General features: G+C 44.7%; 2 non-coding genes across 2 annotated transcripts; both read right to left on the bottom strand.

Moving 5' to 3' along the window:
• Positions 1-19,509: 19,509 nt before the first annotated feature.
• Positions 19,510-19,582, bottom strand: Trnar-ucg (transfer RNA arginine (anticodon UCG)). Its single transcript has one exon. It is a non-coding gene; the product is annotated as a tRNA-Arg (tRNA).
• Positions 19,583-19,682: 100 nt separating this feature from the next.
• Positions 19,683-19,755, bottom strand: Trnar-ucg (transfer RNA arginine (anticodon UCG)). The gene has a single exon. It is a non-coding gene; the product is annotated as a tRNA-Arg (tRNA).
• Between the last annotated feature and the right edge of the window lie 245 nt (positions 19,756-20,000).

Below are 20,000 nucleotides of genomic sequence, written 5' to 3'. Positions count from 1 at the left end.
ATCTCCAGACCCTTCTGAATTCTGACTGATCCTCGTTGACCCTCGTCAGATTTCAAAGTCACAGTGGGGTCGACTTCAGGTCGAAAAAGAGGAGATTATCATTACACTGAGATATAGCAACCAGCATTTGATGAAGCGTAACTATTTTGAAGAGAATCATCTCCAAAGAACTATACGGAAACGAGCCCTGCCAAGGAAACAACAACAACAACAGCAACAACAACAACAACATCGTTGACAACAACAACAACAACAACAACCACAACTTTTTCTTCTTCTTCAGCGTTCCATAATTTTCTGGTTACGTGTGAGCTCGTTTGCCCATTTGGGTTCCCCACACTATACTCTGAGAGCATAGTCAGCTTCACTCCGCTTTCGTTGAGTAAGCATGCTGGGTATTTTCGTGAACTCTGACATGGATTACAGGATCTTTTCCGTGCGCACTTGGTCTTGTGCTTGCGTGTACACACGAAGAGGGTTAAGTCACTAGCAGGTCTGCACATAAGTTGACCTGGGAAATCGGAAAAATCTCCACTCTTAACCCACCAGGCGGCTGCGACCGGGATTCGAACTCACGACCTCCCCATTAGGAGGCCGACGTCTTACCACCACGCCACGGCGCCCGTCGCAACAACAACAATGATAACAATAACAACATCAACAACATCGTTATCAACAACAACATCAACAACATCGTTATTAACAACAACATCAACAACATCGTTATTAACAACAACATCAACAACAATGAATACTACCAAAGGCAATGCTTATGAACATGATCCAACTCTGGCTTGGAGCTCAGTTTAATATTCTGTGTACAGCTTACATCTCTCTTTCTGTCAGACTAATCAAACATAATCCGATTCCCCGTCTGCACTGACTGAATTACACACACACACTCACACACACACGCACGCAAGCACGCACCCATAGGCACGCACGCACGCATATGCACGTACGCACGCACATAAATACACACACACACACACACACACACACACGCACGCACGCACGCACACACACACACACACACACACACACACACACACAGTGAGATCCGACTATTGCGCACTAGTCTCCGCCGGGGACGGAAATCCGATGTTTATGTGAGCTAATCCTATCTATCACGTTAATACGACATTAAACCCGACAGTCCTCGCCTTGATGGCAACATATCTAATGACTCCGCAGCGAGGGAGAACAACCAAATCTGTTTTACTGCCGCAAATATATATGCGAAATCCCCGTCTCTTCCCGTCTCACACACTCAGATCTGGCCAGAATTTGACATGGGAAAAGAACAACCCTCAACTTGGTCACATACCGAAAACCAACAGCCTGAGTGCTCTCTTTGCATAATTATGGGGAATATTTGGAGGTCTCAAATCCGTAAAAGCCACTGACTTACTCCGGGCGGGGATGTAGCTCAGTCGGTAGCGCGCCTGGCCGCTGTCAGCGTGAGTTCGTCCCCACGTTCGGCGAGAGATTTATTTCTCAGAGTCAACTTTCTGTGCAGACTCTCCTCGGTGTCCGAACACCCCCCCCCCTCCCCCCCGTGTGTACACGCAAGCACAAGACCGAGTGCGCACGAAAAAGATCCTGTAATCCATGTCAGAGTTCGGTGGGTTATAGAACTGAACACGAAAATACCCAGCATGCTTCCTCCGAAAACGGCGTATGGCTGCCTAAAAGGCGGGGTAAAAAACGGTCATACACGTACAATTCCACTCGTGCAAAAAAACACGAGTGTACGTGGGAGTTTCAGCCCACGAACGCAGAAGAAGAAGAAGACTAACTTACTCCGAAAGAGGCTGATCTGATTGTCTGCCAAAGATCCGCTGGAATAATACCAACAATTCCTGACTATTCTGCACTCACTTTCGATTTCATGCATCGTCGCTGCGGCAAGGCCAATTTCCATTGTTATCAGAACAAACAAATTAGTTGGAACACTGTGCGGGATTCCGGTCAGTGTCTGCAATGCGTGTTCGCTTTCTCTCTGTATTCAGTTCGTGGGAGGACATGAGAACAGTCCGCCGAGAGAGTGCACTGGCGCAGGCCGGAATTGCTGTTTAAATCCATGTAGCTTGCAGGCAAGGACATCCCAGTCAGCACAGTTTCTTGGGCGACTGATGGTCCAGCATCAGTAATGACTGGCTTTACTGGCCCAGTGATTGCCACACAAGTAAAGAGATGGTACCGTCGATGAAGCCAGTAAATCGGCTAGCTTAACACGATTCTAGGCCACTATAACACTGAGTCTTATATTTGACGTATCTGTGGAGAATATTTTTGGTAGTAAATGTCTTCTAAATGTGATATTTAAGTGTACTATGTGTAATCACCAGAGCTTGTGCACACGGAGAACATTCGATTCATTGTAGCAAAGAAACAACGGGATGGGCGGACGATGAAAGGATACGGAGAAGAATAAGGATGAGGTATAATATAGTCATGTGAGGTTATCCTCATGGACATTTAGACTTCTTTCACATTGGGGGAAAGCGAGCTGCCATACGGTACGTTGCTATCCATTTTGTGTGTCTCCTTTTTCCGTATTCGTGTTTCCAAGCCCTGAAACTTTCGCTGTGAACTTGTGTGTTCGGACACCGAGGAGAGTCTGCACAAAGTTGAGTCAGGGAAATAAATCCCTTGCTGAACTTTGGGGTCCGCGAACCCACGCGCACGTCGATAACGACCCACTGGCACTGGTTTCAAGACAGCGCCGCTATCGACTGAGCTATTTCCGAACACGAATCATAACTACGGTCAATTTCTTCCTGCTCTATCAGTAGGTCAGAGAACTGACCTCGATTGCTGAACCTCTCGTGTCTCAGAAGTTCCTTTAAAGAGCAAGAAGTATCCACACGTTTACGCCTTGACAGTGACGTTAATCTCGTTCACATGAACACATGATGATAAGCTTAAAAGGACCCTCCGCCAGTCAGAACGTGACGGTACGTTAGCATAACAAATTTGCCCCAGTCGGCTTCCACTGTGTAGAGGAGGATGGTCGTTTGGAGGCCGGACATCAAAGAAAAACAATAGGCCTATTGATTTAAATGTAATGTTTCATTGCGAATTAGGGTTGAGACGTTTGAATATTTTGTAAATGAAAATGTTTAAGTATATGGGCATATGTATGTGTGTGTGTGGATTCATGATTATGTCGACGTCGCAAATTTTGACACCGCAGACACAACCGCATAGATTAATACATTCTTGTCCATTTATGTATTGTAAGAAATCGCGCCAAAAGTAAATGTTAAATGTGCTGTGCCACATAATAATGTACAGTTAAACATACATATACCAAGTGTGTGTTATATAATGTTATTGTTTATCGATTAAAAGGGCACGCTTAAGCGTCTTCCCAAAAGTTAAAAAAAAAGTAAAAAAGTCTTCAAACGATAGCTGCAGGACTATTGATGAGAGATCCGGCCAGCCCCAGTCGATACATTCATTATAAAGCTGTGTTTCATCGTGGAAAGGGCGGATTGAACGTGAGTCAAGGTTTGCAAAAGAAGCGCGGACGAGTCGAGTTCTTGCAGAGACAGTATAGAGCCATAACAGTTCTCTGTAGTCTTCTTCTTGTCGATCGCCTTTACACTTGGAGTCCAGCTATATCCATTCCGGTACCCTCGCCATAAAGGTATAAGTCACTCTCTTGCTGGTTCTGCATGCTGTGTTTGATGTTATAAATTCCCGTATTATTATTATTATTATCATTATTATTATGTACCGCGATCAGTTCGCCACACACATCTTGAAAAGATCCGCACGCGTAAAAACTGACCCAAAGTCAAGATAACCCGCAGAACTGGCGGCAATGCACCCTTTCGATTCGGCAGTTCGAGTTGCTCTTACAGTTCATCCGTGATTGCAAGAATGTCCTGCCGACGAAAGCGGAATTTTCTGTACAGTTCCACGTCGTCGTAACGATTCAGTGGATGTAGGCGGTCAAGAAAGATCCGGTTGCTTCTCAAATTTCTTCTCATCCTGAATCGGCATGAAAGCAGCCGCCATTTTAAACGCTCCAATAATAGCCGGTTCCATAACTCTTATTGGAAGGAGGGGCCTGCTATAACTTTATGGATGGCATAAGGCTCTATGCGCGGTCCATGCATTAGAAATAAGAGACTTTATGGAGTCCACAGACTTTATTGCAGTGACGTCATCAATTTAGGCTCCTATGGAGGGGCTATGCATTCCGCTCCAGTTCTGGATATGAAGCTGGTGGTCTTATGTAGAGCCTCCACATGTCCATGCAGCTTTTCGTGGAGGGTCGTCGGCCTGGTCCCATACAAATGTCTCTCCTCAGGGGCTGGAGATTCTCTGTAGTCACTGTACAGTCTCTGTGTTCTCTATAATAGTCTCCGCGCTCTAAACTGATGTGGTCCACGTTTGAACCGGGCCAACATTTTGTAACCAGGTGTGAACACTGTGTGAGATACTATATTATTCTAGCACACATCGTAGACGCTATTCAGTGGTACCATGTGTGCTACTTTTGCTGGTAGAATCAAGTAAGTTTTGTATTGTATCTCACACAGTGTTCACAAGTGTGTTCAAACGTGGAATACTTCAGTTTACAGTGGGTGTTCTCTACTTGTCTAAAGTCCCTGTGTTCTCTGTATGTCTATTCAGTCTTTGTATTTCTATAACTTGAAGCTGGTGTCACGATTTCATCTTTCGCCTGTGTACATATTTCCCCCTCGACATAAACTCAAGACTGGTAAAATTAAGAAGTTAAATTATTTAAGCATGTCAGTTTCTTGCATGTGAAGAAAATTGGTGGTAAAATTTAATAGATTTCAACCCCAAAATCGAATTCTTCGAAAACGTGTACTGAGTGGTTACGTCCCTTGAGTAAGAAGGAAACATTTTAGGATGAATCAAATTTCTAAGTTAAATAAAACAAATTGGTTGGACAAATTTGGCCCCATGAATGTAAGGTACACAAGGTCGCTCATCAGTACTATCGAAGGGTGTTTTTTTGTTCAGTGTAGAGTTTATACTAGATCAACGAGGCCGAGAAGCGAAATATCAACACGGCGAAAGATGAAAACGTCACACTGGCGCTTCCAGCCAGGTAAAAGTCTCAGCTTCTATGGCGAGGCTGTTTGTATTCGGCCAGCTATTTTTCCCCGCGCTGGGTTTGAGATTAGAACTGTTGACTTCTTCGTACTTTGGCTTTGATCGAACAACCCTCGTACGCATTGATTGGCCTTATCGATCTGCTTTGCTCAGTGCGACATCGGTGTGACAGAGCGCACTGATTCCGTTAACACAGTCTCCATTCACTGGAAACAGATCGAGTAAAGACAGACTGCAGCGCTCCCCAAACTGTGCGTCCTTCAGTGCGTCCTACACGCACTACTGAGAAGCAGAAAAAACCACCCGTACTGGATATTAGTCATGGTGGGGATCCCGCGACGCACTATTCCTGAAAAGAGCGGGTAACTGGACTCACTTCATACTGATATTTCATCATGCATAGGCCTACATGCACAGTTGGTACTTTTTTTCCAGAAAATGTTCTGCAAGATCTGCGGTACAGATGCAAATTAACGTAGTAAATCTAACCGATATGACCATGATGTTTTTTCGAAGGGTTCAGAGAATTTCAAAAAATCGGCATTGTGTTAAAACGAGCGCTCCTTCTTCTTCTTCAGCGTTCGACGTGTGTGTCCCTCATAATGATCTTAGGCCTGCTGATTGTATGAACTTCAGCGTTCGACGTGTGTGTCCCTCATAATGATCTTAGGCCTGCTAATTGTATGAACTTCAGCGTTCGACGTGTGTGTCCCTCAAAATGATCTTAGGCCTGCTGATTGTATGAACTTCAGCGTTCGACGTGTGTGTCCCTCAAAATGATCTTAGGCCTGCTGATTGTATGAACTTCAGCGTTCGACGTGTGTGTCCCTCATAATGATCTTAGGCCTGCTGATTGTATGAACTTCAGCGTTCGACGTGTGTGTCCCTCATAATGATCTTAGGCCTGCTGATTGTATGAACTTCAGCGTTCGACGTGTGTGTCCCTCATAATGATCTTAGGCCTGCTGATTGTATGAACTTCAGCGTTCGACGTGTGTGTCCCTCATAATGATCTTAGGCCTGCTGATTGTATGAACTTCAGCGTTCGACGTGTGTGTCCCTCATAATGATCTTAGGCCTGCTGATTGTATGAACTTCAGCGTTCGACGTGTGTGTCCCTCATAATGATCTTAGGCCTGCTGATTGTATGAACTTCAGCGTTCGACGTGTGTGTCCCTCATAATGATCTTAGGCCTGCTGATTGTATGAACTTCAGCGTTCGGCGCAGGTCTTCCACAGTTCCCCAAAGTTTTGTGTCACGGGTTGTCCTCTCTGGCAAAACGAGCGCTCCAATTAAGATCACGTGTCGACGAGGAATATGAATCTCCTGGTCCTTGAATGACTGTTGTACCCCTATGCGTTTAAGTTGTGAGTCCCGGCCGGTGTCACGAACTGAAACCTCTGCTAAACCATCCTTCTCATTGAGGTCAATGCGCATGCGCCAATCTTGGACTTCAAAAATGCGACCATTTGACCATGGGTTAGGGTTAGGGTTAGGATTAGGGTAAGGGTAAGGGTTAGGGTTAGGTTATTCACGACCTGATTAATCTCCCCATGTTAGTGCATGCGCATTGACCGCAATGAGAAGGATTGTTCAGGCAGAGTTTTCAGTTCGTGATACCGGGATCCTCCAGGTGGATCATCTGTGGGGATCCCTTAACGGATGTTTGCATCTCTCACAGCCAGTCTCAACGCACCCTTAAATCACTTCCCTGATTGACACTGGTGTCATTTACGAAATTAATTCAACAACAAAATAACACAGCAGCAGTCAAGCTGTTGCATTTTCGCATGTGTTTACAACACTTTCTACCCCACCTATATATGTTGACCAAGTTTTTTTTTAGCCGAGACCAGCTGTGCTGCAGCAGGTCACTCAGAATTGTAGTAACTGTGTAGTAACTGTGTATCAACACGCTGGAATGCAGGCGTTAGATGGACGTTGTAGGAAGCGACTGAAGCTAACAGTTTGAGCGAATATATTCGTACCTGGTTAGATAGAGCCATATGATCGAGTGGGTAAGGATATATCCGTACCTGGGAGACAATTAGTTAACTCAGTGAAGGATGCTTAAATCCGAAGCAGATAAGACTGCTTACTGTTGATTGTCTTGTCATGTCTACGACCATCTTAGGCACATTCTAAGAAGCAACATTTCTCAGGTTTTTTTTTCTGTCGTGGCTCTTAAATTGTTTGTCTACTTTAAAAATGGTCTTGTCGAGTCATTGGCACATTAAGTCAAAGCGATATTTCTTTATTTATTTTCTGTCTGTCTCTTGCTTGTCCACTTTAAATGAAAGGCCGTTATGTCGAGGTTCTTGTGAACGTGTTCTTTGGTCTTGATCGAATTAAGCGTTCCAAAAATTGTCTTGTCATTGGACACATTCAGTCAAAGCGACATTTCTTTATTTTGTTTCTGTCTGTTTCTTGCTTGTCCACTTTAAATGAAAGGCCGTTATGTCGAGGTTCTTTTGAACCGTCTATGGACTGGGTGGCCGAGTGGTAACGCACTTGCGCTCGGAAGCGAGAGGTTGCGAGTTCGACCCTGGGTCAGGGCGTTAGCAATTTTCTCCCCCCTTTCCTAACCTAGGTGGTGGGTTCAAGTGCTAGTCTTTCGGATGAGACGAAAAACCGAGGTCCCTTCGTGTACACTACATTGGGGTGTGCACGTTAAAGATCCCACGATTGACAAAAGGGTCTTTCCTGGCAAAATTGTATAGGCATAGATAAAAATGTCCACCAAAATACCCGTGTGACTTGGAATAATAGGCCGTGAAAAGTAGGATATGCGCCGAAATGGCTGCGATCTGCTGGCCGATGTGAATGCGTGATGTATTGTGTAAAAAAAAATTCCATCTCACACGGCATAAATAAATCCCTGCGCCTTGAATATGTGCGCGATATAAATTGCATAAAATAAAAAATAAAAAATAAAAAATAAATCCCTGCGCTTAGAACTGTACCCACGGAATACGCGCGATATAAGCCTCATATTGATTGATTGATTGATCTTGAATTAAACGTTCCAAAGTGGTCTTGTCGTTGCTTCGACCATCTGGGGCACATTATAAGATTTGTAAGTCAAAGCCGGTGTAGGATCCGGTCCGGTCCCCCCTCTGAAGTAGTCCCCCGGGGGACCAATTCGTGGCAAAAACTGCTCTATAATGGTCCCCCCTTAGACATCCAGCCTCGTTTTTCTTGTTACAATGTTAGTAATGTTACCAGCAATTTTAGAGAAAAGAAAGGAAAGAATCAGAGACTGGTTTCATTTCTTCTTATCAGTATTTATTTATTATTCATTTTATTTCATGTGATTTTTCTTTTGAACGGCATTATAAATCAGATCTATTTTATTTTCTGCAAAATATAGTCAAACAAAGAGATTGCTGTCTGTGCACTACATAATACCGGACGAAGATATAGATTGAAAATGGCTTGAATGCCAAAGAAAAACGAGGCTGGATGTCTAAGGGGGGACCATTATAGAGCAGTTTTTGCCACGAATTGGTCCCCCGGGGGACTACTTCAGAGGGGGGACCGGACCGGAACCTACACCGGAACATGGCTCAATTTCGTGTTTCTGTCGTGTCTCCTGTTTGTGCACGTGAAAGGTCGTCAGGTCGAGGTTCATGTGAACGTGATGTTTTGTCTTGAAGTAAACGTTCCAAAAATTATATCCAAATTTTTTATTTTTTTTTATTTGAAGGTTGCTCCTTTCCCATGTTTGAACAGATCTCTCTGGTGAATATGATCGTTTACACGAGAAGCTATGCTCCTTTTAACAGAGAAACTGGAGACTGGAGAGGTTCATCTACTTTTGGAACAACCCTTCTAGGCATTGATTGCCATCGATATCGATCTCTTACTCCACTGCCGCATCGGAGTGACAGGGACCAGAGATCCCGTTAACGCAAACTCCGTCATCTGGAAAGTGATCGAGGAAAGAGGGACAGATTACTCCCCCTCAAACTCCGTAACTTCAACCCTACTCAGTTCAGAGACATCCTGCTTGCTGCCGCGCGAGCAGAGACATTTTCCCCTCTTTATCTTCACTGGGCGGGCAGCAAAACCCCTCCACGCGGAGGTGTTTTCACTGAGACAGGTCAGACACTGGGTGTACTACAGTTCTTGAGTCGCATGCAAGTAAATCGAACAGAACCTCCCACCCTGCCCAAAGATCTTTTACTGCTATCCTGCCTATGCCTGAACACTCGCAGACGTTCTAAAGATTTTGCAGAAGAGTAGCCTGGAATATCTCAACACACACAGGACAGAGGAAGGGGGTTACGGCAGCAGCGCAGCACAGCACAGCAGCGGCACGGCAACAGCTCACAGCAAGGCCGCAGCACCAGAGCGTTGCATTGAGATGTGAGGATATACACCGTTAGCTCAGGTGAAAAACAGGTCTGTTCGGATGTTCTGCTGGGATATTTCGGCTCCCCCGCTTCAGCCGACGAAGCGGCGTGGAAAGTTGTGCAAAGTGACATGTATCGCAGCTGCTGCCAAAACACACTGATGAAAAACGAGCATGTTGCTGAGAGAACGAGAGTGAGAGAGAGAGAGAGAGAAAAGTCTACTGATTTCTAAACCACAGTTCCTCTGGCCACAAAGTCTGTGCCTGATGTGTTAAACCCAGAACAAAATTTAAGTGCTGTCTGTTCAAGTTTTTTTCTGAGGTGATTAACTCAGAACGCTGCTTTTATTGCTGGCTGTGTTCAAGTGATTCTGATGTGATAAAACAGAATAGCTCTATGTGTTGGTTGTTGGAGTTATTCGGATGTGATAAAACAGAATAGCTCTAAGTGTTGGTTGTTGGAGTTATTCGGATGTGATAAAAGCAGAACAGCTGTTCTGCCGTTTACCAGAAATGACGATGCTGCTTTTAAAGTGAAATACCTTTGACGTCGAAGTTTATCGTGTTCAGTGCCAACACCGGAACAGGAAAAAATGTGAACTCATCAGTGAACTGAGCTCTATAGCTGGTTTCTTCCTTATCTGGAGTTATTTTTTCTCAATGCAGTGTAATGAGAAACAGCATCACAACTACGGTTTCCGTGATGTGATTCTAACACTGTAAGTACGACGGTTTCCACGACGGTGCTGTGACAAAGTGTACCGATTGTGACCTGGCTCTTGTGATAGCATCTCTGCTGCGTTTACTCTACAGCCTCTGACTTGGTCCCCCCCAAACTTCCACAAGAAGAAGGGGGCGGGGTGCATGCTAGCAGAGACTGTACTGAGAACTCTACAGACTCTGCCAACGGTACCGGGCAGAACTGAGGCCTACACACCTGAACACACCGGCAGCGAACAGACATCGGGCAAGAACTGAGGAGCAAGCAGGGGTTTTTCGATACCTGAGCGGAGGGGAACTTTTACGGAGGAGGGGAGTAGAGGCTCTGTGTCTCTCCCTCTCTTTCTTCCATCCTCCCTCCCTCACTTTCTCTCTCTCCCTCGCCCTCCCTCCCTGTTCTAACGGAACTTCTTGACGTGAGCTGGATTCCAAGATGGCTGCCCTAGAGGACGAAGTGGACGATAGGTTCAAAGACATTGACATCGAAACTTTGTTGTCCCGAGTGGAACGGCGACCTCTCACCTTTAGTCGAAAGAGGTCTGTGCTTTCAGGTGAGTCAGGTGTTTGGTATGGTGTTTGTTGTGTTTCTGTTAGTCTACCTGCGTGTGTGTGTTTGTGTGTGTGGCAATTCTAGGTCTGTAATCTAAAGCGCTGTTTTTGTGGTTGGTCCCAAGTCAAGTGTGTGTAAGCATTACCCGTGTTTAGAGGTGACTGTATTGAATAATAGCCTATTACCTAACTAACGCTTCTAGTTAAGTTTAGCCTTTTTTGAATCAGTGATGCTTTGTGGGTATTACTCACACAGGCATGTTGTTTGTTGTGTTAGATTAAAACATGTGTGTTTATCACTTTATGCGGTGACTCTCAGCCCGTTATATCAGGTGTTAGCCGTGTGGTTAGGGATGGTTCTAAGTGTGTGTAAACACTACCTGTATTAGGAGGTGCGTGTGCTATTGTAAGCCGCGTAGCTACCTGCGATTATAAATAGGAGAATTTTGCCTGGTTTGAATGATGTTTTGAAGATATTACTCACGCAGGTATGTTGTTCGTTATGTCTGTGCATGTTTTTGGGGACCGGCACGGTTGGCCTAGTGGTAAGGCGTCCGCCCCGTGATCGGGAGGTCGTGGGTTCGAACCCCAGCCGGGTCATACCTAAGACTTTAAGATTGGCAATCTAGTGGCTGCTCCGCCTGGCGTCTGGCATTATGGGGTTAGTGCTAGGACTGGTTGGTTGAATAATGTGACCGGGTGAGACATGACGCCTGTGCTGCGACTTCTGTCTTGTGTGTGGCGCACGTTATATGTCAAAGCAGCACCGCCCTGCCTTATGGCCCTTCGTGGTCGGTTGGGCGTTAAGCAAACAAACAAACAAACAAACAAAATGTGTTTTGGGGAGTCTTAGCCCGTAATATCAAGTCAGTTTTAACGGTGGTCTTAGTGATTATGTGGTCCTTAGTGGATGTAAACATTACCTGTATTTACTGCAGTCCTGAAAGTGGCGAGTATTTTACTCGCCATGGCGAGTAGAAACATGTAAATGGCGAGTAGAAATGTAAATCTACTCGCCAAATGCGAGTAAAGTTGCTGAAACAAATGGTTGGTTTGGCGAGTAAAAATTTAAAAAATTGCTCTCTTGCTAGTAAATTATGAGGAGTACTAGCCAAAGGCTAGTGCCCCATTTCACAGATAGACTAGGCCTACTAACGTTCCACTTCCAAACTTCAGAATAAACAAGAAATTCCTCCGAGGTAGGAAAAACACCCCCGTTGGTCAAAGGGAAATAACCATTCTCACTGCCACCAACTGAGAAGGTTATTTCCCTTTGACCATTAATATGTGCCTCTATAAGTCCTTGTAGAATCTTAATCCACCAATAACTCCCTAACCGTGTGTTTGACTGGTCCCAATTTTTGTAAGGACCGTCTCAGATATGTATAGAACCTGTTCACCAAGTTTGGTGACGATCGGTCCGTTCATTCTTGAGATCTATATGCGAACACAAACACACAAACAAACAAACAAACAAACACATCGAGCGAATCCTATACACAGTCATCCCTATACCGGGGGTGTAAAAATATAAGAGCGGTAGGTTATTGGAACGTTACATTCACGGTATTTCTTTTTGTTTTCGTTGTTTTGTCAGAAATTAAACGTCCCTTTCTTCTTTTTTCTTTCTTTTTTTTGGGGGAGGGGGGGGGTAGACGTACTCGATTAAACAGTCACCCTGTGTGAGTTTATTGGTGATTCTCATCCCGGCCTGTCAGGCCTGTTAGATTTACACTATGTGGTGGTTTAGGTGAGAGCTGGTGTGTGATAATGAGAGCAGTGAACTTGCGTTTCTGTTGGTAAATTGAGCCTGATTCTCAGCTGACGAAGAATTGTAGTTAATACTCTCAGGTATGGTTGCGTTAGACAGCCACCTTGTGAGTTTAAGTTATTGGTGAGTCGCATCAGGTCAGTTAGATTTATTGTCAGTGATGGTCCCAGATGTGTGTAACTTAAAGTACTACTGTACCTGTATTTATTGGTGACTCGTGTTGGTAATGTGCTAATGCCCGCTGCGTAGTCTTCCCTTTGTTTATCCATGGGCTGTTCAATAGATGTTTATCAATCAGCGACACTAACTAGTGTATTTGTATTTATTGGCAAAGTTTCAGTGATTGATGTGCCAGTTTTTCAAGTATCTGTACATAAAGTTGTATGTTCAGTTTTAATCGGTTGTGTCAAAGGGGTGTATAGTGTTTTGTGAAATGACAGCTTCGATATACACTATAATTACAGATGGGACTCGTGTATGTGTGTGTGTGTGTGTGTGTGTGTGTGTGTGTGTGTGTGTGTGTGTGTGTGTGTGTGTGTGTGTGTGTGTGTTTGTGTGTGTGTGTGTGTGTGTAGAGAGAGAGAGAGAGAGAGAGAGAGAGAGAGAGAGAGAGAGAGAGAGAGAGAGAGAGAGAGAGAGAGAGAGAGAGAGAGAGAGAGAGAGAGAGTTAGCTGAGAAACTCCTTAAAAAATTATTCCCCACTACTGTTAAATTCAAAACATCCCAGCATTTACAGTCTGTCCATGCATGTAGTCTGCAGAGTTTCACGGAACAGGTATCGTTACCTGAGGCTGTCTGGTAAGGACATGGGATACAGGATATTAATGAGGCCTCTGGCACCATGACTGGAACTTTTTGATCGCGCTGGCATCGTGAGCTGTGTTTACAATCTCCAGAACCTGCATTAAAGTAAACAGTACGTTGAAGCTCCCTCTTTTAACGTGAAGATGGATAGGTGGAAAAAGAGAGGGAGAGACGCCGGGGGCAGAGACAAAGAGAGAGGGAGGGGGGGGGGGGGGAGAGAGAGTCACAGACAAAGAGAGGCAGAGCGATAGAAATAAAGACAGAGAGAGACAGATGTGGGAGAGAGAGAGAGAGAGAGAGAGAGAGAGAGAGAGAGAGAGAGAGAGAGAGAGAGAGAGAGAGAGAGAGAGAGAGAGAGAGAGAGAGAGAGAGAGAGAGAGAGAGATCGAGAGAGATTGAGAGAGCCAAACACACAGACAGATAGACAGACAGACTGACGGAATCAAAGAAGGGGGAAAGAGAGACAGAGCAAGATAGACTGATAGACAGACAGATGAGACAGACGGACAGAGAGACAGACAGTGACACAGAGGGAGCGATAATCTTTAGACTTAAACCGCACGATGCCTCGACTTTTTTTCTGTTTAGATGAACGCATTCTTACGTAATTTTGGTTCTTCCGAGTCGTTAGTTCAGTCTAACCTTGTCTTATCTAATCACTTCTCCTTAAGCCTCTACCTAAGCCTCTTGTGCTTTGTGGCTGATTTGAGATTGTGCAAACAGCATGGAATGTTACCTGAAGCTGCCAGGTAGTATTTGGGAAACAGCAGATTGATGTGGCCGCTTGCGTGACTGGATCTGTTTGATCGTGCTAGGGAACTGTGTTTGATGTTTGCAAAGTCTTGTTTCAAGTTGAAACATTTGAAGGACACAATTGGTTGTACACTGATATGGAGGGGGCGGGGGAGAGAGAGAGAGAGAGAGAGAGAGAGAGAGAGAGAGAGAGAGAGGGGGGGGGGAGGGAGAGAGAGAGAGAGAGAGGGGGGGAGAGGGAAATTGAGAGTGAGAGAGAGAGAGAGGGAGAGAGAGGGAGGGAGAGAGGGAGAGAGAGAGAAGAAGAAGAAGAAGAAGAAGAACCACAACAACAACACCACCACCACCACCACCAACAACAACAACAACACCAACATCACCAACAACAACAAAGAAGAAGAAGATTATATCCGCACAGTGCCTCTGTTTGCATCAAGACATTCTTGCACAATTCTATCTTCTTTTGTTCTCCCCCTGTCGTATCTTTAAGCACCCCTGCCGACACCTAGTCCGCTTTGTGGTAGATTTCATACAATGCACACAGCAGGTAATGTTACCTGAGGTTGCCAGCCAAGGCAGGGGATACAGAGGATTGATGTAGCCTCTGGCATCACTGGATCTTTTTGAGAGCTGTTTTTTGATGTCTGCAAAACTTGGTTCTATATAAGTAAACATCTGAAAGCCACACTTGTTTATATGGGGTGGGGGGAGAGAGAGAGAGAGAGAGAGAGAGAGAGAGAGAGAGAGAGAGAGAGAGAGAGAGAGAGAGAGAGAGAGAGAGAGAGAGAGAGAGAGAGAGACAGAGACAGAGACAGAGACAGAGACAGAGAGAGACAGAGGGGATACGATACGATAAGATAAGTTAGCATACACAATTACTTTGTTCAAACATGCAGTCCTCGCCCAATATACATACATTATTACACAGTCAATAAAAAACACACCAGTAAGAAAGACAGACAGTGTGTGTGTGTATGTGTGTGTGTGTGTCAAAGCTTGTCAGGAAGGTGTGCGCATGAAAACGCCTTTACAGAATTGCGCAGTAGGATGGATTTGTATACACCTAAAGGTGTTTGATTAATATAATCTTCACGGTGCGTAGTTATGAATATAATTATTTGTAAATATTTGTTTTAGTTATGAATATATTTGTAAATATTTGTTTTCATTTTGTTCATTCGCGCATTTTTGTTGATACAGCAGCAAACAATGATCGATGTTCAGACCGAAACCGAATATAGAGTTAAACACACGCAACAGCTGTTTGCTGTTGCATCTATACTGTTTAATTTTATTGCCATAGCGGTAAACATAATGTGCGAATTTGTAGACTCATCAGCGCAGCGATACTTTTCTTGTCATCCAAATCTGTTGCTATGTATGTTCATATATATATATATATCTCCCTGTTTCTCTGTCTGCTTGTCTGTCGGCCTGTATGTCTGTCTGCTTGTCTGTCGGCCTGTATGTCTGTCTCCTTGTCTGTCGGCCTGTATGTCTGTCTGCTTGTCTGTCGGCCTGTATGTCTGTCTCAGTGTCTCTCCTTTTATTCTGTGTCCTCTCTCTTTCTGTCTCTGTCTCTCTCTGTCTGTCGATCTGCCCCCCTCCCTCCCTCTCTTTCTCACTCTGTCCCTCTGTCTCTGTCAGTCTCTATCGATCTGTTAAATAATGGTTCAACCACATCGTTTTCTAGTTTTTTCTTCTTGTTGTCGTTCGCTGTTAGATCGTCAGTCCGGACTGCAGGGCGAAACGTGCTGTCCTCTCCAAGTCATCGCTGGGGCCGTTTGCGAGTATATTATATAGGTAAGGCAGAAATAAGTTGCCAGTTAGTTTTTCGCCATTACGATCATGAGTTCTAGTGTTCATAATTATTTCGTGTGGAGGTTACAGTGTAGCACCAATTAAGGAATTAGGCCTTTACATTTAGTGTGCGTGGCTGTATCGTATTTTATCTCCCGCATTAGGTTTACGGAGCTTATTTGCATCGTTGCATCGTGTATCTCCAGCTGTTACTTCAATGGAACTCCCCTTTTAAGACGGTCTTAAAAAGGAGGGAGTCTTAAAAAGGAAAGTCTTACAATAGGGGTACATTTACAGATGCGATAAACACAAAATCTTGAAGATCAAGGTCTTAAGAAGGGAGAAGTCTTAAACTAGGGGGTCTTAAAATGGACTCGGTTCTACTGTACTTGTCTTTGAGAGGCTGTCAGCTAGCGACAACGAAGGGTGACAACTGCAGTAGTGGCTGGTATCGCAATCACCGGCATGTGGTCTGAACATGCTGATTTTGAAGATCAAGGTCTTAATAAAGGAGAAGTCTTAAACTAGGGGGTCTTAAAATGGACTCGGTTCTACTGTACTTGTCTTTGAGAGGCTGTCAGCTAGCGACAACGAAGGGTGACAACTGCAGTAGTGGCTGGTATCGCAATCACCGGCATGTGGTCTGAACATGCTGCCACGCTGACTGGAGGCTGTGTATCATTCTATGCGAACAATTCCAGTTGAAACAACACAAGAGAACTTTGCCCTTCAGTTCCCCTCGACTCTTTTTGGGTGCACAATGCTGAGAATTGTCTTTCTGTTTAGTTTTGTGTTTGTGTTTCTTTGTTGCTGTTGTTGTTGTAAAAAAAGTGCTTTTGGACAGAACAGAGGGGTGGTGATGTTGATATGGTGGTGGTGGCGGTGGTGGTGGTGGTGGGGGTGCTGCTGCTGCTGATGATGATGATGACGACGATTATAATGATGACGATAAGGACGACGACGACAACAACGACGACGACGACGATGATGATGATGATGATGATGATGATGATGATGATGATGATGATGATGATGATGATGACGATGATGATGATGATGATTATGACGATGATGAGAGAGACAGAGTTGGTGTAATGGGGGGCGTGGGAGTATGAACGTAAAGTGAGAGCTCCTTGTTAACTAACGTCAGAGGGAGAGACACAGTTGGGAAGGGGTTTGGGGAATGCCGAGAGAGAGAGAGAGAGAGAGAGAGAGAGAGAGAGAGAGAGAGAGAGAGAGAGAGAGAGAGAGAGAGAGAGAGAGAGAGAGAGGAGAGAGAGAGAGAGAGAGAGAGAGAGAGAGAGAGAGAGAGAGAGAGAGAGAGAGAGAGAGAGAGTGGAGGGGAAAACGTGCAAAATGCCGGCGTCTTTCTGTTTTTGTTTTTGTCAAGTTCTTGAGCAAAAAACGAGCTACTGATATTATATCGTCTTGAGTCGAGCGTTTGAAAATGCCTGAGCCTGAAGGCGGGTGTAACTTACACCTCGTGGTATCAGTCTGCCTCAGAGATGAGGACGCCAGTTGGCCAGATGACCAGAATAGCGCGCTGCATTTTCCTGCATAGAACTAAGGCGCCTCTGCCGCGACGGTGCCTGAGCTAAACATTGGCGAGCACTGCTGACAGCCCGGCACACGGCACTGTAAACATTCCCCGTCCCTTCACCTCTCTCGCCATCATCCGCCCTACCCTTGGTCTCATGCCTGTATAATAATTTTTTGAGAGCAGTCCGCCTGTCTGCTTCTGTTGTTGTTTTGTTTCTACGCACTCTATAGTTTGACAGCTCCAAGACGCGTGCCATTGTCTCTTGACTCGCCGAACTGCTTTTTATTCCGACCTTGTTCCTTAACACAATCGATTCGAATGGACAGTTTTAATGACGTTTGACTACATTATTTTCTGGAAAGTTTGCAATTTTTGATTTTTGTTGATTTCTACCCTCGATCGTTAAAACTATCAAGATTGAACAAACTCGGTAACCCACAGACTCTGTCTGTCTGTGTGTCTGTCTGTCTGTGTGTCTGTCTGTGTGTGTGTCTGTCTGTGTGTCTGTCTGTCTGTCTTTGTGTCTGTCTAGTCTGTGTGTCTGTCTAGTCTGTCTGTCTCTCTCTCTCTCTCTCTCTCTCTCTCTCTCTCTCTCTCCCTGCGCACACCCGTGTGTGTGTGTGTGTGTGTGTGTGTGTGTGTGTGTGTGTGTTTGCGCGCGTATGTGCGTGTGTGTGTTTGTTCGTGCATGTGCGTATGTGTGTGTGTGTGTGTGTGTGTTCTTGTATAAATATGTGTGTATAGCAATGTATTTTCGTTAGCGTGCCACAGTTTCTTCCTAGCTTTCTTGATAGTATTCACAAGTAAACTTTTACCGATTCTAGACGTAAGGTCATTGCGGAATCTTCTAAAAACGCTCAAATCATCCTTATAATTATTTTGCAAGAGCAAATTTGTAGAGCATATTATATATCTTTCCCGGCAACATCAAAGCAAGAAAAGCGAAATTAATACATTAATTTAGTCAATCTGTTGGCCTTCCAGAATGAATCTAAAGACGCTGTATTTATATTCACCAAGACTCTTAAATCCCGAGCTGACCAAGTTCAAGTTCAAGTTTTATTAATCAATCAATCAATCAATGAGTCTTATATCGCGCATATTCCGTGGGTACAGTTCTAGGCGCTCTGCAGTGATGCCGTGTGAGATGAAATTTTATACGGCCAGTAGATTGCAGCCATTTCGGCGCATATTTACCTTTCACGGCCTATTATTCCAAGTGACACGGGTATGGGTAGACAATTATTAACTGTGCCTAAGCAATTTTGCCAGGAAAGACCCTTTTGTCAATCGTGGGATCTTTAACGTGCACACCCAATGTAGTGTACACATTTTTTTATCAACACACGGACACCGAAGAGAGTCTGCACACAAAGTTGACTCTGTGAAATAAATTTCCGCCGAACCTGGGATCGAACTCACGCTGACAGCGGCCAACTGAATACAAATCCAGCGCGCTACCAACTGAGCTATATCCCCGCTATATTAGTCCATAACCCATGGGGGCATTTTGAACAATAAACCGAAACCCTTCAGCTGTGACAGCACTGACTCGGTGAAACAAGTCAACTGAGCTCAATACTACAATTGTCTCCTGTCCGCCCAGCCGACCTTCCCCTTGACCCTGCTTGTGACCTCGATGTTTGATGCCCCCGCAAGGGGCACGGTACTCTCTTAGCACCCAAAACATCAAAGAGAGATAACTGGCGGAAACCTTCCTGCACACTTTCTATCAAAACCAAATCATATACATAGAATTTTTGATTCGGGAAACAATCATGAATACAATGCAATCCTTTTTTTTTCATCTGTATTTGTCATTCCAATTTTAAGCCTACTTTTTTTCTCTTTTTTTTTTTTTTTGGGGGGGGGGGGGGGGGGGGGTGTTGTCCGATTTGCTGCAGTGACGAAGAATGTTTGACCAAACGAATTTGATTTTTAAAATTGCGGCGGTTAACACGCAGTGCCGCCTCAATTTTTCTGCAGAGACATTTTTTTATCAACAAAATGAAACGGAAGGCTGGGAATATTATCTGTAAGAATTCACTGATTTTCTGCAACTTGCTCTTCACACACACACACACACACGCAGACAAATCGGAAAAAAAATGTGAAGCCGACCCCGACGGGACTCGAACCCGCAATCTTCTGATTCGAAGTCAGACGCCTTATCCATTAGGCCACGGGGCCACCTGTCGGTATTGTAACAGAATGAGTACCATAGTCCTATATTTTAAAGTTTAAAACAAAACATTGATTTTGGAAACAAAAAAGTATGTGTAACCGACCCCGACCCCGACGGGATTCGAACCCGCAATCTTCTGATTCGAAGTCAGACGCCTTATCCATTAGGCCACGGGGCCACAGATAATATATCAGAAAAATGTCCCTTGCTTTAAAGTGCACGCGCACACGGACGCACGATATCACTGACGTACGCACGCACGCACGCTCGCACGCACGCACGCACGCACGCACGGACGCACATACACATACACATACACCATCACTTCGTCTCACCTGCAGCTGGTCAGTACCGGAATACATGTAGTCAGACATTATACAGTAAAGGTAAAAATACAGCATTCTGTTGGTGAATAAGTCGGGG

Source organism: Littorina saxatilis, linkage group LG11, assembly GCF_037325665.1.
Source record: "Littorina saxatilis isolate snail1 linkage group LG11, US_GU_Lsax_2.0, whole genome shotgun sequence".
In the NCBI taxonomy this organism is placed as follows: domain Eukaryota; kingdom Metazoa; phylum Mollusca; class Gastropoda; order Littorinimorpha; family Littorinidae; genus Littorina; species Littorina saxatilis.
Note: the sequence above shows the minus strand (reverse complement) of the source record. Positions and strands in the feature narration are given on the sequence as shown.